This window comes from Ornithorhynchus anatinus, chromosome 12 (genome assembly GCF_004115215.2).
Source record: "Ornithorhynchus anatinus isolate Pmale09 chromosome 12, mOrnAna1.pri.v4, whole genome shotgun sequence".
NCBI lineage: Eukaryota > Metazoa > Chordata > Mammalia > Monotremata > Ornithorhynchidae > Ornithorhynchus > Ornithorhynchus anatinus.
In genome coordinates this window covers 35,087,394-35,104,931 of record NC_041739.1, presented here as the reverse complement: position 1 = coordinate 35,104,931, position 17,538 = coordinate 35,087,394, and the positions used below count along the sequence as shown (strand labels likewise).

The window sequence follows — 17,538 nt, the reverse complement described above, 5'->3', positions numbered from 1 at the left end:
ATGTCTGCCCTAGGGATGCTCAAAACTCAGAAAGCGATGAGAAGCCACAAAAAATACTTTGAAAACTGTGGCAGCAAAGGAGAAAAATCATGACAGAGCAGACATTGAACACTGTAGTGACAGTCACAAGGAGTCACAAAAAAAAAAATCCACTTGGGCGAGAGAAGAAACCCATGGAACTAGAAAACTTTACAGTCCAAAATAGCCTCAGAGCAGCCCAAGATGGCCCTACAAAGGATTATGAACACTTTGGGAACTCAGAAACTCCTTAGAACATTTATAGTCACACACCTCCATAGCACTGCGTAGTTCCTTGGGACTTTTACTCCTTGGACTTCTGCTTTGTCCTCAGAAGGAGAGAAACAAAGGCTAGGAATGTGCATATGTGTTGTTTTTAACTAACAACATTAGAGAGTGGTAGGAAGAAAAAAGTATGTGTGTTCACCTGGGCATGTGAGGATAGAGCAGCAGGTATGAAAGAATGGGAATGAGGAATGCGTGTTCTTATGAGAGTAGTTGAGTGTGATATATGATTTAGAATGATTTTTTTTCCCATTTTTGAGGGGAATGGTCTTCTTACATCAAGGGCCATTTTGATTTCACAACAACATGGCACTGCTGAAGAAACGTCCTCACACATTGCATTTGTTGGGTTTTGAGGGTGGCTTTGGCTTGGGTTGTGTTTTTGCTTTCTGTCTTTGCCAGATTTGGATGGAGACAGAACAGCAGACTAAATAAACCAGTCGCATGTTCCACCCTGTCAGTTCCAATGTTCCTGATTGGTGAATTTTTCCGAAGCCACAGATATCTACAAAAGCCACTAAAAATGCAGCTTCATCCAAATGATAACCCATATTTTCTCCCCTGCAGAGAGCTATAAAAAAGCTTTACATGCTCAAAAGAAAACTATGACCCTGGCATCAGATCAAAGGCACATCACCACCACTGGATTAGCATTCTCGGGGACTGGAGTCTGAGAATGACGTCACAATATTTCTCAAGATCTCCTCAGGCTGGCTTTCTGCAATTCTGGAGTCATCCTGTTTAGCATGTGCGCCCGCTCTGGGAACTTTGGAGAAGAAGTCTCAGATATTATTATGAGTTGCCTGGACATAAGTAAAAATCTCCCTAAGAGGAGAGGACCTTGAATCAGAATGTACCAGAAACACTGTTGCCACAAATCTTCAAACTCACTCGATCTTTCTCCAGAAATCATGCTACTACAGCCAGAACCAGAGGCAGAAAGGGCAAGAGGAAGGGACAGTTGGGTAGGGAAGTGGCAGAGGGTCGTACAATCTCTACTCGATCTGTCGTCCTTGGGCTTCCAGTGGTGTGGGATCTTAAAGGAGCTTCACAGTTGCTCTGACATCGCCTGTCATCATTTATCCAAGTCTGGGCCAAGTTGAAGTAGGGTAACAAGTACAATTTGAAACAACAGGGCCTTTGGGCAGTAGCACATTTTCCATGAAAATAGTGAATCTGGACTTTTCATTTCAGGGATGTTGGTTTGACTATCTGTAAACTTGACACTCACGTCCTCATCCCCACTCCAGGGTCCTCTGAAATGTTGGACATCTACATGACAGAGTTTGAAGCATCAAGACAGTATTCGAAGTTGTCAAAACCCTGCCTCTTTCACCAAAATTAGGTACCAGATCGTATCTTGGGAAAAGGGATCTGTACATACTGACACAAGCCCACCCTTGGAGTAAAAATCCAAATGGAATATTCCCCTGCTTCTCTCCCAAAACAAAGGTTTTGGGGGGAAAAATAAAAAATCAAGATTATAGACGTCATGGGAACACATGTGCCCGATAAGTAGGCTAAGCAAATCAATGTGGTGGGAAGGTGTGACAGATGCTTTCATCGCACTTCCACCTGTTGAAGCCTTACAAGCAAAGAGCAATGACTTTTGATTTATGTTCTTTCTCCTGGCATAATAGCACATTTGGTTTTTGTGGAACCTTTCCACTCTCAAAAAATTACAGAAGGATAAAGATAGAACTAAGAACTAGATATCAACATGCTCGAGAGAGGTTATATAAGTAACATTAAATGCCGACTCTGATCTGTGTCTTCAAAGGCTGTTTTGACTACTGCGGAACAAATCCCTTCCCATTTTCACTGCTTCCACATCTGCATGCCTCTCCTTGGATTGCACTAATGGTGGACGCATCTGGCAGTGGGGGAAAGAGACCCTCGCACCATTGAAAAGAGAAAAACAGATTGATTACGTGCTAATAAAAATCCAGTCAGCAGAGTGACTCAGCTTGCTGAAGAGCTGGTATTTACAACCAGGCGTCTACAGGACTGTGGTCTGATTCCCTAGTCGCTTCAGGAATCGCAGCTATGTCGAGATTCCTGCTTTCTGAATCTCACTAATACGCAAGTGAGGTGGTGTGTGTGTGTGTTGGAGGGGGGGAAGGAGATGAGAGAGGAGTCCATCATTCCTCCAAATAATTGCCTACTGAAGGCAAGTCATGAAGTCACTTTGCACTTCTTAACAACCTCAGTAACTGGAGAACATTTAACATCATGAAGCTGCAATGAGAACCCCAGAGAATTATGTCGATGCCCACCTCCAGCAGCAGGTGATATTTCAGCTAGGACTGCCAGCGACTCTATATAAAAAGCTCACCGGAGAGGCAAGTTCCATGAAATCAAATACGATCCCTTGCGTAAGACAGCATGCAGAGAGAGGCCGTAGCCTAGTCTCACGGCTAGAAGAACCTTACTACCCTTCCCAAACACTTACCGTCACGTGGCATTTGGGGTCTTGATCACCAAGTTGGGTTGATCGAGGTCAGTCGAGGACCGAGGGCGGTTCTGTCAAGTGATAGCTCTTCATTATGGAGGCTGTCCTCGGGTTCCAACGGCGGAGATTGACTCATTGACTTTGTTCCCGGTGTTGTCTTTCAATGGGTGCCATTCTAAAACCCTGGGTTCCTGGAATGAAAAGCTGACATCAAACACTGCCCGGTTTTAGTATTGAACCTCATTAGCAAATAGTCTACATAAGTCTGAATGCACAACATCACTCGCTCGCTGAGCTGGTACTTGTCACTGAGCCACAAGTGCTAAACAAAACTCTGCTTAGAAAGTATTCTTGTATGTATAAATTCATAATGTTCAGAAATTGAAACTTGGCAGCAAACACATTCCGGCACTGTATTATGTACTAATTGCAATAACATTAGAGATTGAGCAAATGCTTTACAAAACAGAAAAAAAAAAAAAACTACTCTTGCCATAAAATGGACCAACATTTTGCAAATGATACATTTTACACGTATGGTGTGAAAACATCCAGGAAAGACAGCACCATAAAAATTATTTACTATGGACCAAAATATCTTAAGAGTTATGGAGTTCACATTTATATCCCCAAAACATCATTTTCCCCTACTATTGGGTTTATACTATTCCATAGTATGCAAAATATTTAGAAATGCACAGATTCAATGAAACATGGTTTATTTTGCCCTTAGAATACCATGCTCTGTTTATAGATTTCCAGTGAGGATTCACCTCTGAAAACTTCATGGCTACGACTTGCACAGAAGTGGGATCGAGCATCGACACCTACCTATATCAGCAACTTTCCCCAATTAACCTTTACCTTTCTTTTACAGGGTCTGTGGGAAAAAACATTGCCCACAAGGTATCAGAAAGAGCTAGATTACATTCTTCTGACATCTCCAGGTAGAATGAAGGCAAATGAAAGTGTAAAACACATATGACCGTGTTCTGCTGCACTGTACTTTGACAAGCTGGATGAATTTGAGCTGCCAAAAATAAATATAAGGCTTGTGTTACGGCTCAAATTAATTAGTCCCTTTCCCTACTCATCCTTCAACAGCTCTTCTGAAATTTTCCTGGAAGCAAAGATGACCCAGATGTTTGATCTACAAAAAACCCTGTGCCTGATTTATCCAAGAGAGACAGGCCACCAACCCAATTCCACTCACAGTTGAGATGAACATTATTTTACAGTATAAATTATTAGAAGCAGGTAGACACAAACTATTTGCAATCAATTCCAGAATTCTTGGGAAAATTGAAGGATATTATTTATAGATACCAGAGTACTTGGCTACTTAGTAGCGATAGTCGTATTTATCGAGTGTCCATTTAGTGTGGTACACTGTACTGGGGGCTTAGAAGTACAGAATAAAGAAGTGACATATGTCTGCCCCAACAGGAGCTAGCTCTCCAAAGGGGAAGACAAGAACAAAAATATTTACAACTAGAGTGGCCAAAATAAACAAACGAATACCCATATAAACATGAATGCTAAGGAGGGTATAAATAAGTTCACAAGTGGTAGAGTTTGTTGAACTGCAGGGAAATTAATCAGTACAATGCTCTATTATACTTTTCACAGACATTTCTATACAACAAAATGTAAAGTTCACCTTTCCGGAACTTAACATTTTCCCTGCGCTACATGAAATACTCCAAATGCCTGTGTTGTTTACAATCCTGTCTACAAAAATGTACATTGCCATTCTCACTGTATACATTATTCGCATTCCACAGCTTCTACTCCTGACAAAGGTAAAATAAGCAAATTGTGGCTCTGCTGAAGGCCCAAAGTGCTTTGATGATAAAGGAAGCTCAGCATGTGAGAAATAAAGCGATATCGAAAAGGAAGAAAACCACTAAAGCCAGGGCCAAAGGAGCAATAAACCAACACGAGTAGCGGGGATTTAAGCAAAATTGGGCTAGAGAGCAGTAATTATACACCTTGCCAGGCAAAGGAGATCGCTGAATCCCCATGCAGCACCAATGCTACCCAGGATAACTGCATGCCTTTGTGGTTGCCAGGAGAAAGGGGGAGCATATCCCTAATCTGTCTCAAGTAACAAGAAGGGTTCCCCCAGCTCTGAGGGAGAAGCAGCATTGTAAAATTGAAAAGCACTGGACTGGCAATTAGGAGACTTGGGTCTGATCCTAGCCCTTCCACTTGCTGGTTGTGTGACTTGGGACAAACGACTTAATTTTTCTGTGATTCATTCATCCAATCGTATTTATGGAGCACTTACTGTGTGTAGAGCCTGGGAGAGTATAACAACAGTAACTGATGCATTCCCTGATTCAGTTTCCTCACCTGTAAAATGTGCATTAAATAGTTGTTCTCCCTCCCCATTAGATTGTGAGAAGCAGATAGATTAGAGAAGCAGCGTGGCTCAGTGGAAAGAGCACGGGCTTGGGAGTCAGAGATCATGGGTTCGAGTCTCGGCTCTGCCACTTGTCAGCTGTGCGACTGTGGGCAAGTCACTTCACTTCTCTGTGCCTCAGTTACCTCACCTGTAAAATGGGGATGAAGACCGTGAGCCTCACGTGGGACAACCTGATTACCCTGTATCTACCCCAGCGCTGAGAACAGTGCTCGGCACACAGTAAGCGCTTAACAAATACCAACATTATTATTGTGAGCCCCATGTGGGAAAGGAACTGAATACCACCACTATTTATCATTATTATATCATCATCACCATAAGTAAAAATCAATCAGCTTCTTCTGGCTTCAACCCTGCTTAAACCTGGGATGAAGCTCCTTTCAGCAATTTGTGACCTAGGAAATCAACATCATCAATGGTACTTACTGAGCACTTTCCGGTCACAGAGTAAAAAAAACCAAAAACCCCAAACATAATGTTATTTAAGCGCTTACTATGTGCCAGGCACTGTACTAAGTGCTGGGGAGAATACAAACAAATAGGGTTGAATACAGTTCCCGACCCATATGGAGCTCACAGTCTCATTCCCCATTTAACTGATGAGGTAACTGAGGCAAGGAGAAGTGAAGCGACTTGTCCAAGGTCACAAAGCATTCATGTGGCAGAGCCGGGATTAGAACCCATGACCGTCTGACTCCCAGGCCCATACTATATTCACTACACCATGCTGCTTCTCAGCACTTGGGAGAGTATAATACCTAGGTTACCCATGCCCTGAGAGAAACCAGAAGGGAGGGAGGATTTTCCTAAGATCCCCGCCTGCCTCCCAATTCCTTTTAAGCTTTAGTCCGTAAGCCAGGGCTTGTTTCCATGATTGCCCTAGAGTTTGTTTCTTTTCTCTCCAACTTGAGAACCTTTTATATCTGTACAAAGAAACAGATCTCCCATGGCTTCTGGCCACCTATGCCTGCCAGTGGCTGGGCCACTTTGGAAAGTCTCCAGTTGCCGCTGAGCCGCAGTTAGGAGGAGGGAGAAGATCGCTGTCCTATGTGGAGATTTTAGAAAGTAACATTTTTTCCCCTCCCTCACTGTAAACATGGCCCTGGCCTGCCATGACCTCTCCCCTCTCCCCACTGCACATGTGCAGAGAATATACGCTCGAGACAGGAATCCTCTTTGTAGCGAACCACACCTGCCATTCCCATCAGCCTGCGGCAGCAGTCTCGGAGAGAGCTGTAAATCTGTCAGTGGGGCCTAGCACCAAATGGCACCAGTTTCATATCTGGACATCCCAGGACTAGGCTTGCAGTGATTCCTTTTTAAATTGACATAAGTACCACACTCAGAAAACTGATACCGAAAGCCTTACACTTTAGTTTTTTTTTAAAACGTATAAATGCAATGGACAAAATGTGATAATGACTGCGATACTCCAAATTTCAAAGAATCAGCTAAAAATCCATCAGGCCCAGGCTAATCAAGGACACTCGCTTTGTTTTGTTTCGCCTTCTTAAATGCTGTTTTGGGTCTGAAGAGCAGGAGATAAAATGTGGGATATATTGGGAGTTGAATGCTTGACCCCCATACTGGAGGATTAGCTTCCCGCTGATCCAGTGGCCTAGTGGTAAGAGCCCAGGCCATGAGAGTCAAAGGATTTGGGTTCTCATCCTGACTTTGCCCCTTACCTGCTGTGATCTTGGGCAAGTCATTTAACTTCTCTGTGCCTCAGTTACCTCATCTCCATTAAATCATAGCCTCTCCTACTTAGACAATGAGAGTCATGTGGGATAGGGACTGTGTCCAACCCGATTATCATGCATACCTCAGGCCAAAGGTTTGGGTTGATCCACTGTGAACGCAAAACATTTCACTATGAGGTGCTCTGAATCCTCCCTGGCAAATCTCCCCACTAAATGTTCCACAATCTATGGACTTTTGACCAAGAGATGTGATTTCTAAAAATGACCTATTGAGGAGACATGAAGCCAGCTACCAATCACTACATCACTGGTATTTATTATTGAGTCCCTAACTAAGTACATGGCACTGTGCGAAAATCTTGAGAGAATAAAGCAGAAGCAAGACACACATTTTAATCTAATGAGGAGTTTACAAGTGATCATCAGAGAAGGGTCATTTCCCTCGATAATCAACCATAGCCCCAAAGTGATTAAAAGAAGCAGTGGGGAAAGAGCATGGACCTGGGAGCCACAAAACCTGAATTCTAATCCCAGTTCTGCTACTTGCCTGCTGTGTGCCCTTGGACAAGTCACTTAACTTCTCTGTGCCTCAGTTTCCTCATCTGTATAATAGGAATTCAATACCTTTTCTCCCTCTTAGACCATGAGCCCCATATGGGACAGGGACTATGTCTTGTACCTAACTGCAGCGCTTAGAACAGTGCTTCACACATAGTAAGCGCTTAGCAATTACCATTAAAAGAGAGATTAACTCAAAAGATACGTTTTCACATAACCGATTCAGGAAAATGATGTGCCTCATTTAGCAAAATATACTACAAAAGCATAATCCAGATTTGATGGAATGCTTGCTATAAGTAGCATTCTAAATGTTTTAATGCTTCTTACTCAGAAATTAAATCAATAATCAGAGCAAATGTTTCTTCTGCCCTTCTGGAAAGTCAGTCAGTCAAATCATATTTACTGAGTGCTTACTGTGGGAAAAGCACTGTACTAAACGCTTGGGAGAGTACAATAAAACAACAAACATTCCCACCCACAAGGAGCTAACAGTCTAGAGGGCGAAACAGACATTAATGCAAATAAAATTACAGATACGTACTTACGTGCTGTGGAGCTGGGAGAGGGGGAATGAAAAAAGGGAGAAAGTCAGGGTGATGCATAAGGGAGTAAGAGGAGAGGAAAGGAGGGCTTTGTCAAGGAAGACCTCTTGAGTGAGAAGAGCCTTCAATATGGCTTTGAAGGAGGAGTGTGATTGTCTATTGCATATGAGGAGGGAAGGGCGTTCCAGGCCAGAAGCAGGACATGGGCGAGAGGTCGGCAGTGAGACGGACATGATCGAGGTACAGGGAAAAGATTAGCATTAGAGGAGAGAAGTGTTCGGGCTGCATACCTGAGCCATCTTGTATGGCCAAGATAACCAAAAGCCCCAAATCCAGGGGACCATAATGAAATGTGGACATTCAGCCTGATCCATTGAACAAATCACCAACGGACCCTCAAAACTGCCTTCGTTCAGCTCTGAGGGCCACAGAGGCTACAGTGGGACTAGCGGTAACAACTGCTAAAGGAAGAGACAATCATTCTTGTCATTGGTCACTCCTGCTAGGGACCGTTTCCCATAGATTGCCCATTGCAACTGGAATGGAGCCATATTGGAAACAAAGTGGAACTGCCCGCGGCAGTTGTTTTTCCGATACACACATCTTCCGGTGCTGATGTAAAACCCGCTCTTGACCCCACTTCCCCCTCCAGTTATCGTCCTATCTCCCTACTACCCTTCCTTTCCAAAATCTTAGAACGAGTCATCTACAATCGATGCCTAGAATTCCTTAACTCCCATTCTCTCCTAGACCCCCTCCAATCTGGCTTCCGTCCCCTCCACTCTACCGAGACTGCTCTCTCTAAGGTCACCCATGACCTCCTTCTTGCCAAATCCAATGGCTCCTACTCCATTCTGATCCTCCTTGACCTCTCTGCTGCCTTTGACACTGTCGACCATCCCCTCCTCCTCCGTACCTTATCTCACCTTGGCTTCACGGACTCCGTCCTCTCCTGGTTCTCCTCTCACCTCTCTGGCCGATCATTCTCGGTCTCCTACGCTGGAGCCTCCTCCCCCTCCCATCCTTTAACTGTTGGAGTTCCTCAAGGGTCAGTTCTTGGCCCTCTTCCGTTCTCCATTTACACTCACTCCCTCGGTGAACTCATTCGCTCTCACGGCTTTGACTACCATCTCTACGCAGATGACACGCAGATCTACATCTCCGCCCCTGTCCTCTCCCCCTCCCTTCAGGCTCGCATCTCCTCCTGCCTCCGGGACGTCTCCACCTGGATGTCTGCCCGCCACCTAAAACTCAACATGAGCAAGACTGAGCTCCTCATCTTCCCTCCCAAGCCCGGTCCGCTCCCAGACTTCTCCATCACCGTGGATGGCACGACCATCCTTCCCGTCCCGCAGGCCCGCGATCTCGGTGTCATCCTTGACTTGTCCCTCTCGTTCACCCCACGCATCCTATCCGTTACCAAGACCTGCCGGTTTCACCTCTACAATATCGCCAAGATCCGCCCTTTCCTCTCCACCCAAACGGCTACCTTACTATTACGGGCTCTCGTTATATCCCGGCTAGACTACTGTGTCGGCCTTCTCTCCGACCTCCCTTCCTCCTCTCTCGCCCCGCTCCGGTCTATTCTTCACTCCGCTGCCCGGCTCATCTTCCTGCAGAAACGATCTGGGCATGTCACTCCCCTTCTTAAACGACTCCAGTGGTTGCCTATCGACCTCCGCTCCAAACAAAAACTCCTCACTCTAGGCTTCGAGGCTCTCCATCACCTTGCCCCTTCCTACCTCTCCTCCCTTCTCTCTTTCTACCGCCCACCCCGCACGCTCCGCTCCTCTGCCGCCCACCTCCTCGCCGTCCCTCGTTCTCGCCTATCCCGCCGTCGACCCCTGGGTCACGTCCTCCCGCGGTCCTGGAACGCCCTCCCTCCTCACCTCCGCCAAACTGATTCTCTTTCCCTCTTCAAAACCTTACTTAAAAATCACCTCCTCCAAGAGGCCTTCCCAGACTGAGCTCCTCTTCCCCCTCTACTCCCTCTGCCATCCCCCCTTCACCTCTCCGCAGCTAAAGCCTCATTTTCCCCTTTTCCCTCTGCTCCTCCACCTCTCCCTTCCCATCCCCACAGCACTGTACCCGTCCGCTCAACTGTATATATTTTCGTTACCCTATTTATTTTGTTAATGAATTGTACATCGCCTCGATTCTATTTAGTTGCCATTGTTTTTACGAGATGTTCTTCCCCTTGACGCTGTTTAGTGCCATTGTTCTTGTCTGTCCGTCTCCCCCGATTAGACTGTAAGCCCGTCAAACGGCAGGGACTGTCTCTATCTGTTGCCGACTTGTTCATCCCAAGCGCTTAGTACAGTGCTCTGCACATAGTAAGCGCTCAATAAATACTATTGAATGAATGAATATTAGACCGTAAGCCCGTCAAACGGCAGGGACTGTCTCTATCTGTTGCCGACTTGTTCATTCCAAGCACTTAGTACAGTGCTCTGCACATAGTAAGCGCTCAATAAATACTATTGAATACTACCATATGCAAAAGTCATCCGGCTGCCTACCATTATCTCCTATTTTGGAATCACTGGCCTTGGTACTATCGTACCATCGGTTTCTCCTCATCTTCCCCTCTGTCTTGGAAGCTATTTTGAATTCCAGAAAACACGTTCAATTTAATGGCTGTTAAATATGCGGTTAGGGTAGGGAGGGTTAGTCGGGAGAAGAAAAATGTGGGTATCGCCCCACATTCCCAAAGGGCTGTGAGGCACTGAAGCCTTCCTCCTTCTACTATAGCCACTCCAACCCAAACTGCTCTTCGGGTGGCCAAGGAAACGTCTGGCTCGCAGAAGAAATTCTCTCTTCAATCTAGTAACAGTCCTACTTCATGGAAAACATCTGGGAGTGGTGAAAAGAGATGATTTTTTCCCCATAGGCTGGTAGGCCATATTATTGGAACTTATCTGGATTTGAAGGGGAGTTTAAACGCCCCTTCGAACAGTCTATAATCGATATTTTAGCCTTACATATTGAATAACAATTGGGTTAACTTCTTTTTGTTTTTAAGCAATTGAGCCCATTTCCCCTTTGAATTCTATTTGCGCCGGTTTATTCTGTCTGAACCCACCATATGCCATACTGACCTTCATTTAAATGAAAAACAAATTTTAATCACTTTTTCCTTCTCCTTTAATCTGAGTCTCCTCCCATCTTTGGCAGGATCAAGAGAAAATAAAATTTAATTTGATTCCTTTATTTCAGACATTTCCATTCAGTTTCATGGATGAATATTGACTTCTCAAGCAAGGCAAAGATACATAGCTTTATTTTGATTAATTCCAAAGTATAGTTTAAAAATTTGAGGTATAGTGATAGCACATAGTAAGAACTTCACAAATACCATAATTACTATTAAAGATAAAGAGTTTCTTATCTCATATCCAGGGTAAAAAGTGAATTTCCAGGGTGAGTCAGAGTTAAGATCTTCCTGACTCATTTGTAGGACTTGATTCACTGACTAAATTTCACTGATGGGCTGATGCCAATTTGTTAAGTGAAAATTTTTCACACCATTTCAATTCAGAAAGTCAATTTGCTAAAAAGTAACAAATCATTACATTTGAGGAGGAGCACAGTCTAGGGAAAGAACAAGGATCTGGGAATCAGAGAATCTGCGTTTTAATCCCAGCTCTGCCACCTGCCTGCTGTGTGGCCTTGGGCTAGTCATTTAACTTCTCTCTCAGTCTCCTCACCTGTAAAATGGGTATTCAAAGCCCGTTCTCTCTCCTATTTGGACTACAAGCTCTATGTGGGACGGGGACTGCATCCAAACTGATTAACTTGTATCTACTCCAGAGTTTAGGAGAATGCTTGACCCATAGTAAACAGTTAAATCCCATAAAAAATGACAATAATAATTTATGGAACTATACATCTAATCATCCCAATTCAAAAACACCAAGGATTGCAAAATCACCTACAACGTGTGATTCTAAAGGCCAATGTGAGAAGTCACAGTCTCAGCCACATTGTACACACAAAAAAATCTTCTCCTGGTTGTGTTGTCACGTTTGATGTTTCTAATGCCTTGTGGTCTTTTTGCTTTTGCCTCCCTTGTTCTTAATCCTTAAAACCTTTCTCCTCAAAACTAACTGTCCTGTCTTGCTAACAATGCAACGTGCTTTTCGAACCTTGGCCACTGACTCCAGTTTTCATTGAGTGGGGGCCATTTTCCTTGGTCACTGCCAGCCAGGTATGGAAGCTATTCCCTCAGTACAAGATTCTAGAATTCCACCGCTTCTTCCATATCTGGGTGAAGATCAGCTTCTCCTGCTTTCGGCAACCCCAGAACAGGTTTCGGAGGGTAAGAGTCAAGACTTCCTAGGCAGGCATGCAATACCTCACCATTAATTAAATTAGGTCATTTAAAACAGCCAGTTTTAATTACAAGAGATTATACACTTATATACTGCTAGAGAAATGTACCATACTCCACAATAAGCAAATATCCAATAAAAGTTATTCAGACCAGATTTTCAAATCTTGTATAATGAATAAAAAGTATTTCAGAAGGCAATACCTATTCTCAGTTTAAGCTCAAAACAGTGTGTTCAGAAAGATGGCTTGAGTGTGATTTACCCTGGCTGACTCCAAATCGTACGAAGCAGCGTGGTAGGGTGAAAAGAGAACGGGCCTAAAAGTCAGAGGACCTCCACCACTTGTCAGCCAAGTGACTTTGGGGAAGCCGCTTAACTTCTCTGCCTCTGTTACCTCATATGAAAAATGGGGATTAAGCCTGAGAGCCCCATGTGGGACTTGGACCGTGTCCAACCTGATTATCTTTTAACTACCCCTACACCCAGTACAGTGCCTGACACATAGTAACTGCTTAACAGACACCGTTAAAAAAAGTGTACATTTGCTTTATTTGAGAGCATAGTTAAGATATGGCTCCAGAAGTCTTAGAAAACACACTGGCATTCAAATACTTCTCCCACTTCCCATCCACACACAGACAGACACACACATTCCTTCTGTTCAAAGCAGATAACACCCGTGTGTGCCCTGTCTCTTTGGCTGTCCAACTGTTGATGATCAGTTTTCTCTCTCTCTCTCTCTACTCACAAGAGTTCAAAGATAGCGAAAGAACTGGGAGGTGTTCTAAGACAAACAACATCTAAATCAAGCCACAAGCTCAAATTCATTCATGTTCACCACCATAGGGGGGAAAAAAAGCAAACTTCTATCCCCCCACATAGCCTGTTCAAAAGAATTCTCCTTGTGGAAAAGTGTTTCCAGTGAGGTTGTTTTACTTCTTACATTTAACAAAATATGGGAAAAGAAAAATCAAACTTAACATTACCCCATAGATTATTAGATCATTATAAAAGTGAGATTTGAACAGTAATAATAATTGTGGCATTTAAGTGTTTTACTATGTGGCAAGGACTGTGAAAGATACAAGATGATTAGATGAGACACGGTCCCCGTCCTACGTGGGGTTCACAGCTTGGTGGTGGGGCGGGGGAGGTACGGAGGGAGAACAGGTCCCTCTGTTCTGTAAAATCTCCATTTTACAGATGAGGAATCTTACTATGTGCTCAGAGAAGTTAAGTGACTTGCCTAAGGTCTCACAAGAGGTAAGGAGTGGAGCTGAGATTAGAACTCAGGTCCTCTTACTCCCAGGTTCGTGCTCTTTCCAAAAACCATAGTAAACTGCCTTCAAGTCGGAACACCCTTCAGCTCTCTCATATTGTACGCCCCCAAGCACTTAAAACAATGGTCTGTACTAACCGAAGCAGCACGGCCTAGCAGATAGAGCACGGGCCTGGGAGTCAAAAGGACCGGGTTCTAAGCCCAGCTCTGCCACTTGTCCACTGTGTGACCTTGGGCAAATCACTTAACTTCTCTGTGCTTTGGTTACATAATCTGTAAAATGGGGATTAAGACTGTGAGCCCCAAATGAGACAGGGGCTGTATCCAACCTGATTAGCTTGTATCTGCCCCATCACTTAGAACGGTGCTTGACACACAGTAAGCACTTAATCATCATCTTCACACAGTAAGTGCTCAATAAATATGATTGATTGATTCAAAGAGTTTTAAATCTAAAAAGGAGGCAGAAGTCATAGGTTAATATAGGTCGACTAGCAGCGTGGCTTAGTGGAAAGATCATGGGCTTGGGAGTCAGAGTCACGGGTTCTAATCCCCCCTGCCACTCGTCTGCTTTGTTATCTTGGGCATGTCATTTCACTTCTCTGTGCCTCAGTTCCCTCGCCTGTAAAATGGGGATGAAGACTGTGAGCCCCACATGGGACAACCTGATTACCTTGTATCTACCCCAGCGCTTAGAACAGTGCTTGGCACAGAGTAAGCGCTGAAAAATACCATTAGTATATTATTATAATATTAATAAAATATATTTTAATATATAATTAGCATCTTATATAATGTATTATTATATATTCTAATATAATTGCTGTATAATTGCTATATTATCATTCTATATTATTATATAATATAATTAATGTATCATCGCTAAATTATCATTGTAATGTATTCATAATTACATTGTATTATGATTATATTATAAATATGATAAAAATTAATATAATAATAATAAAATCCAGGAAGGCTCTATCCTCTCTTTATGTTACAGAACCCCATACCCCCAGAGAGTAGGCACCCGGGCAATATTCACTGACTTGGGCCTTTACAGAACAAGGGGTATTTTTGAGAGGAATTTCAAAAAGGGAAACTGCAAAATATGGACAAAGTCATACCTGACACCAAATTAACACTTACAAAGACGGGTTCAGGTAGATGAGGCAAAACTTTGGCTCCACAGATCACTAATCTTGCCCCACACCCCTCCGCAGATCTATGACATTAGCACATCCACTTGGGTGGTAATTAGCATTTCAGGCTCAGACTCAGTCTGGCAGGGGAATTAGGGAGCAGAACAGAGCTGTCAGGCTGTCAAGTAGCAGCTGTCCATCACGAGGACTCCCGGTCACCCGAGAGGACACAATCAGATGACACAAATTCCACGACAGCACAGCCTGAACCCACTCGTTTTGATCTGCTCTCAAACTGTCAAAGTGTATTAATTGGTTGGAGTGAAAAGACGGCTTGATATGTTAGTCCTGCTAATCAAGACTTGGGCATGGGAATTTTATGGGGCTGGAGTTTGAAGGGAGAGAATCAGCATGGATTTTTGTCTCATGCAGAAATGGGTTGTAAGCTGAGATTTCTCTTGTCATTAATAATAAAGATAATAATAACATGGAATGGCATTTGTTAAGCATTTACTATTCACCACGCTCCGTACAAAGCACGGGATAACCAGCTCGGACACGATCCTCAACCGACGTGGAGCTTACAGTCTAAGGAAGGTGGGATGGATAGCTTTTTTGAGTTTTTTGGGGAAAGAGTTTTATAAATGCAAGAAATTCACAATTATTGTGATTTAGAACACTTTTGCTTCACACAGTTTACACTTCCAAAACCGAAACGAGGATCAACAAGCATTCACCGTTTTTCCCCCCTCTGGCACGCGTGCCAAACAAATGGTAGACGAGATACTCAACAGTCCTATCTCTCTTCCCCTCATGCAGGGAGGAGAGGTGATTGTCTCCACATCTTCATACTGAAAGGACAATGTCAAGTCTAACGAGGACAATGACCATGTTCTGTAGGAAAATGATTTAGAAAATGCAAGTTCTTAGATTTAAGAAAACTGGAATGAATGGCGTTGTTTCTGTCAGACTCATCCACATTATCAAAATATCCACATAAATGTAGTTGTTCTGGATTCCCAAGCCCAGTTTTAGATGATAAGCAGTTGCACAAAGGGGAGGACGTGGTGCCCACACTCCACCTTACCCTCGCAAGATGGCAGCTAGAATATTCCCAAGGTGTTAGATAAGCCAGACCATCCAGAGTTGGCAGTCATACAGTCAAGATGCCACAGCATTTGCAGGTGGTGCAGCACAATCCGAGAGAGGAGAGGAGGAAGCGAGGAATGGAGCGTTTCACTTATTTAAACATCTCAAAGAGAAGGGTGGTGAAGACCATTAGCTAAGCCAAGGAAGTGAATGCAGTTATCCTAGGAAGGTGGGATGATACAGATCAATTACATTATCTACTCCTTATTGGAAGGGCAAAGGCTTCCCAGGACCATTGCATCTGTTGAGGAAGACCGGGGGCACAACTTTGGGACTCTTATACGTGCTTGATAATAATAATAATAATTGTGGTACTTGTTAAGCGCTTACTATATGCCTAGCACTGTACTAAATGCTGGGGTGGATACAAGCAAGTCAGGTTGAACATAGTCCCTGTCTCACTCAGGGCTCACAGTCTCGATCCCCATTTTACAGATGAGGGAACTGAGGCCCAGTGAAATGACTTACCGAAGGTCACACAGTTAAGTAGCAGACTTGGAATTAGAACCCATGACCTCCCAAGCTCTTGCTATATCCACTACACCATGCTGCTCCCATTGATCAAGGTGAGTTTGATGTTCACCATACCTTCAGTCCCACAGCACTTATAAACACATCCATTAATTTTATCCATGTCGGACTCCCCCTCTAGACCGAAAGCTTCTCATGGGCAAGGAATGTATTTACTAATTCTGTTGTACTCTTCCAAGTGGGTAGGACAGTGTTCCCCCACAGTAAATGCTCTATAAATACTACAGATTGGGTTCCTTATAAATGCAAAGCTGATTTTATAAAATTACCTCAGTGATCTTACTAATTATTCAATTTTGTTTTTTGTGGTATTTGTTGAGCATTATGTGCCAGACACTGTTCTAAGTACTAGGGTAGATACATAGCAATCACATTGGACGGTCTTAATCCCCATTTTACAGATGAGGTAATTGAGGCCCAGAGAAGCTAAGTGACTTGCCCAAAGTCACACAGCAAGCAAGTGGAGGAGCGGAGATTAGAACTCACATCCTACCAACTCCCAAGCCCATGCTCTATCCATTAAGCCATGTGGTTTCTTATTTTGGCGAAGATTCGTTGGAAGAACTGAACCCTAAAGTTTCAGGTACAATAGGGCTTGGCTTATTCTTATGCTTGTTGAATGCTTACTTTGTGCAAAGCCCTGTACCAAGTGCTAGGGAGAATAAGAATAAATTGTGGTATCTGTTAAACCCTTACTGTGTGCAAGCATCGTAGTGCAGAGGTAAATACAATAGTCAGGTTGGATTCAGGCCCTGCCTTACATGGGCCTCACAGTCTATGGAAGGAGAACAGCTGTATAATCCCCATTTTACAGATGAGGAAGCTAAGGTACTTGGAAGTTGCGATTTGCCCACTGTCACCTAGCAGGCAAGTGGCAGAGTTGGGATTAAAACTCAAGTCCCCTGACTAGCAGAAATCCCTGACTATAAATCAGGCACAGCTCCAAAGGGGAGTCTGGGGAAAGAGAGTTTTGACAAAGGAAAAGGAGGCATTTTGTCATTTTGCTCTAACAAGAACTGAGTTGTCGTTACCTAACCATAGATAGATAATGATCCTCGGGCTCCCGTAACTCCTGTCTCAAATCTGAACAATCTGAACACCTTCCCGGTGTTCTAGATAT

At 43.7% G+C, this 17,538-nt stretch overlaps 1 long non-coding RNA gene across 1 annotated transcript in view; it reads right to left on the bottom strand.

The window, feature by feature from the left end:
• Window positions 1-2,942, bottom strand: part of LOC120638733 — a 131,933-nt gene extending 128,991 nt beyond the window's left edge. The window contains exon 1 of the long non-coding RNA XR_005660626.1: window positions 2,756-2,942. This is a non-coding gene — a long non-coding RNA (uncharacterized LOC120638733). The remainder of the gene's footprint in view (window positions 1-2,755) is intronic.
• Between the last annotated feature and the right edge of the window lie 14,596 nt (window positions 2,943-17,538).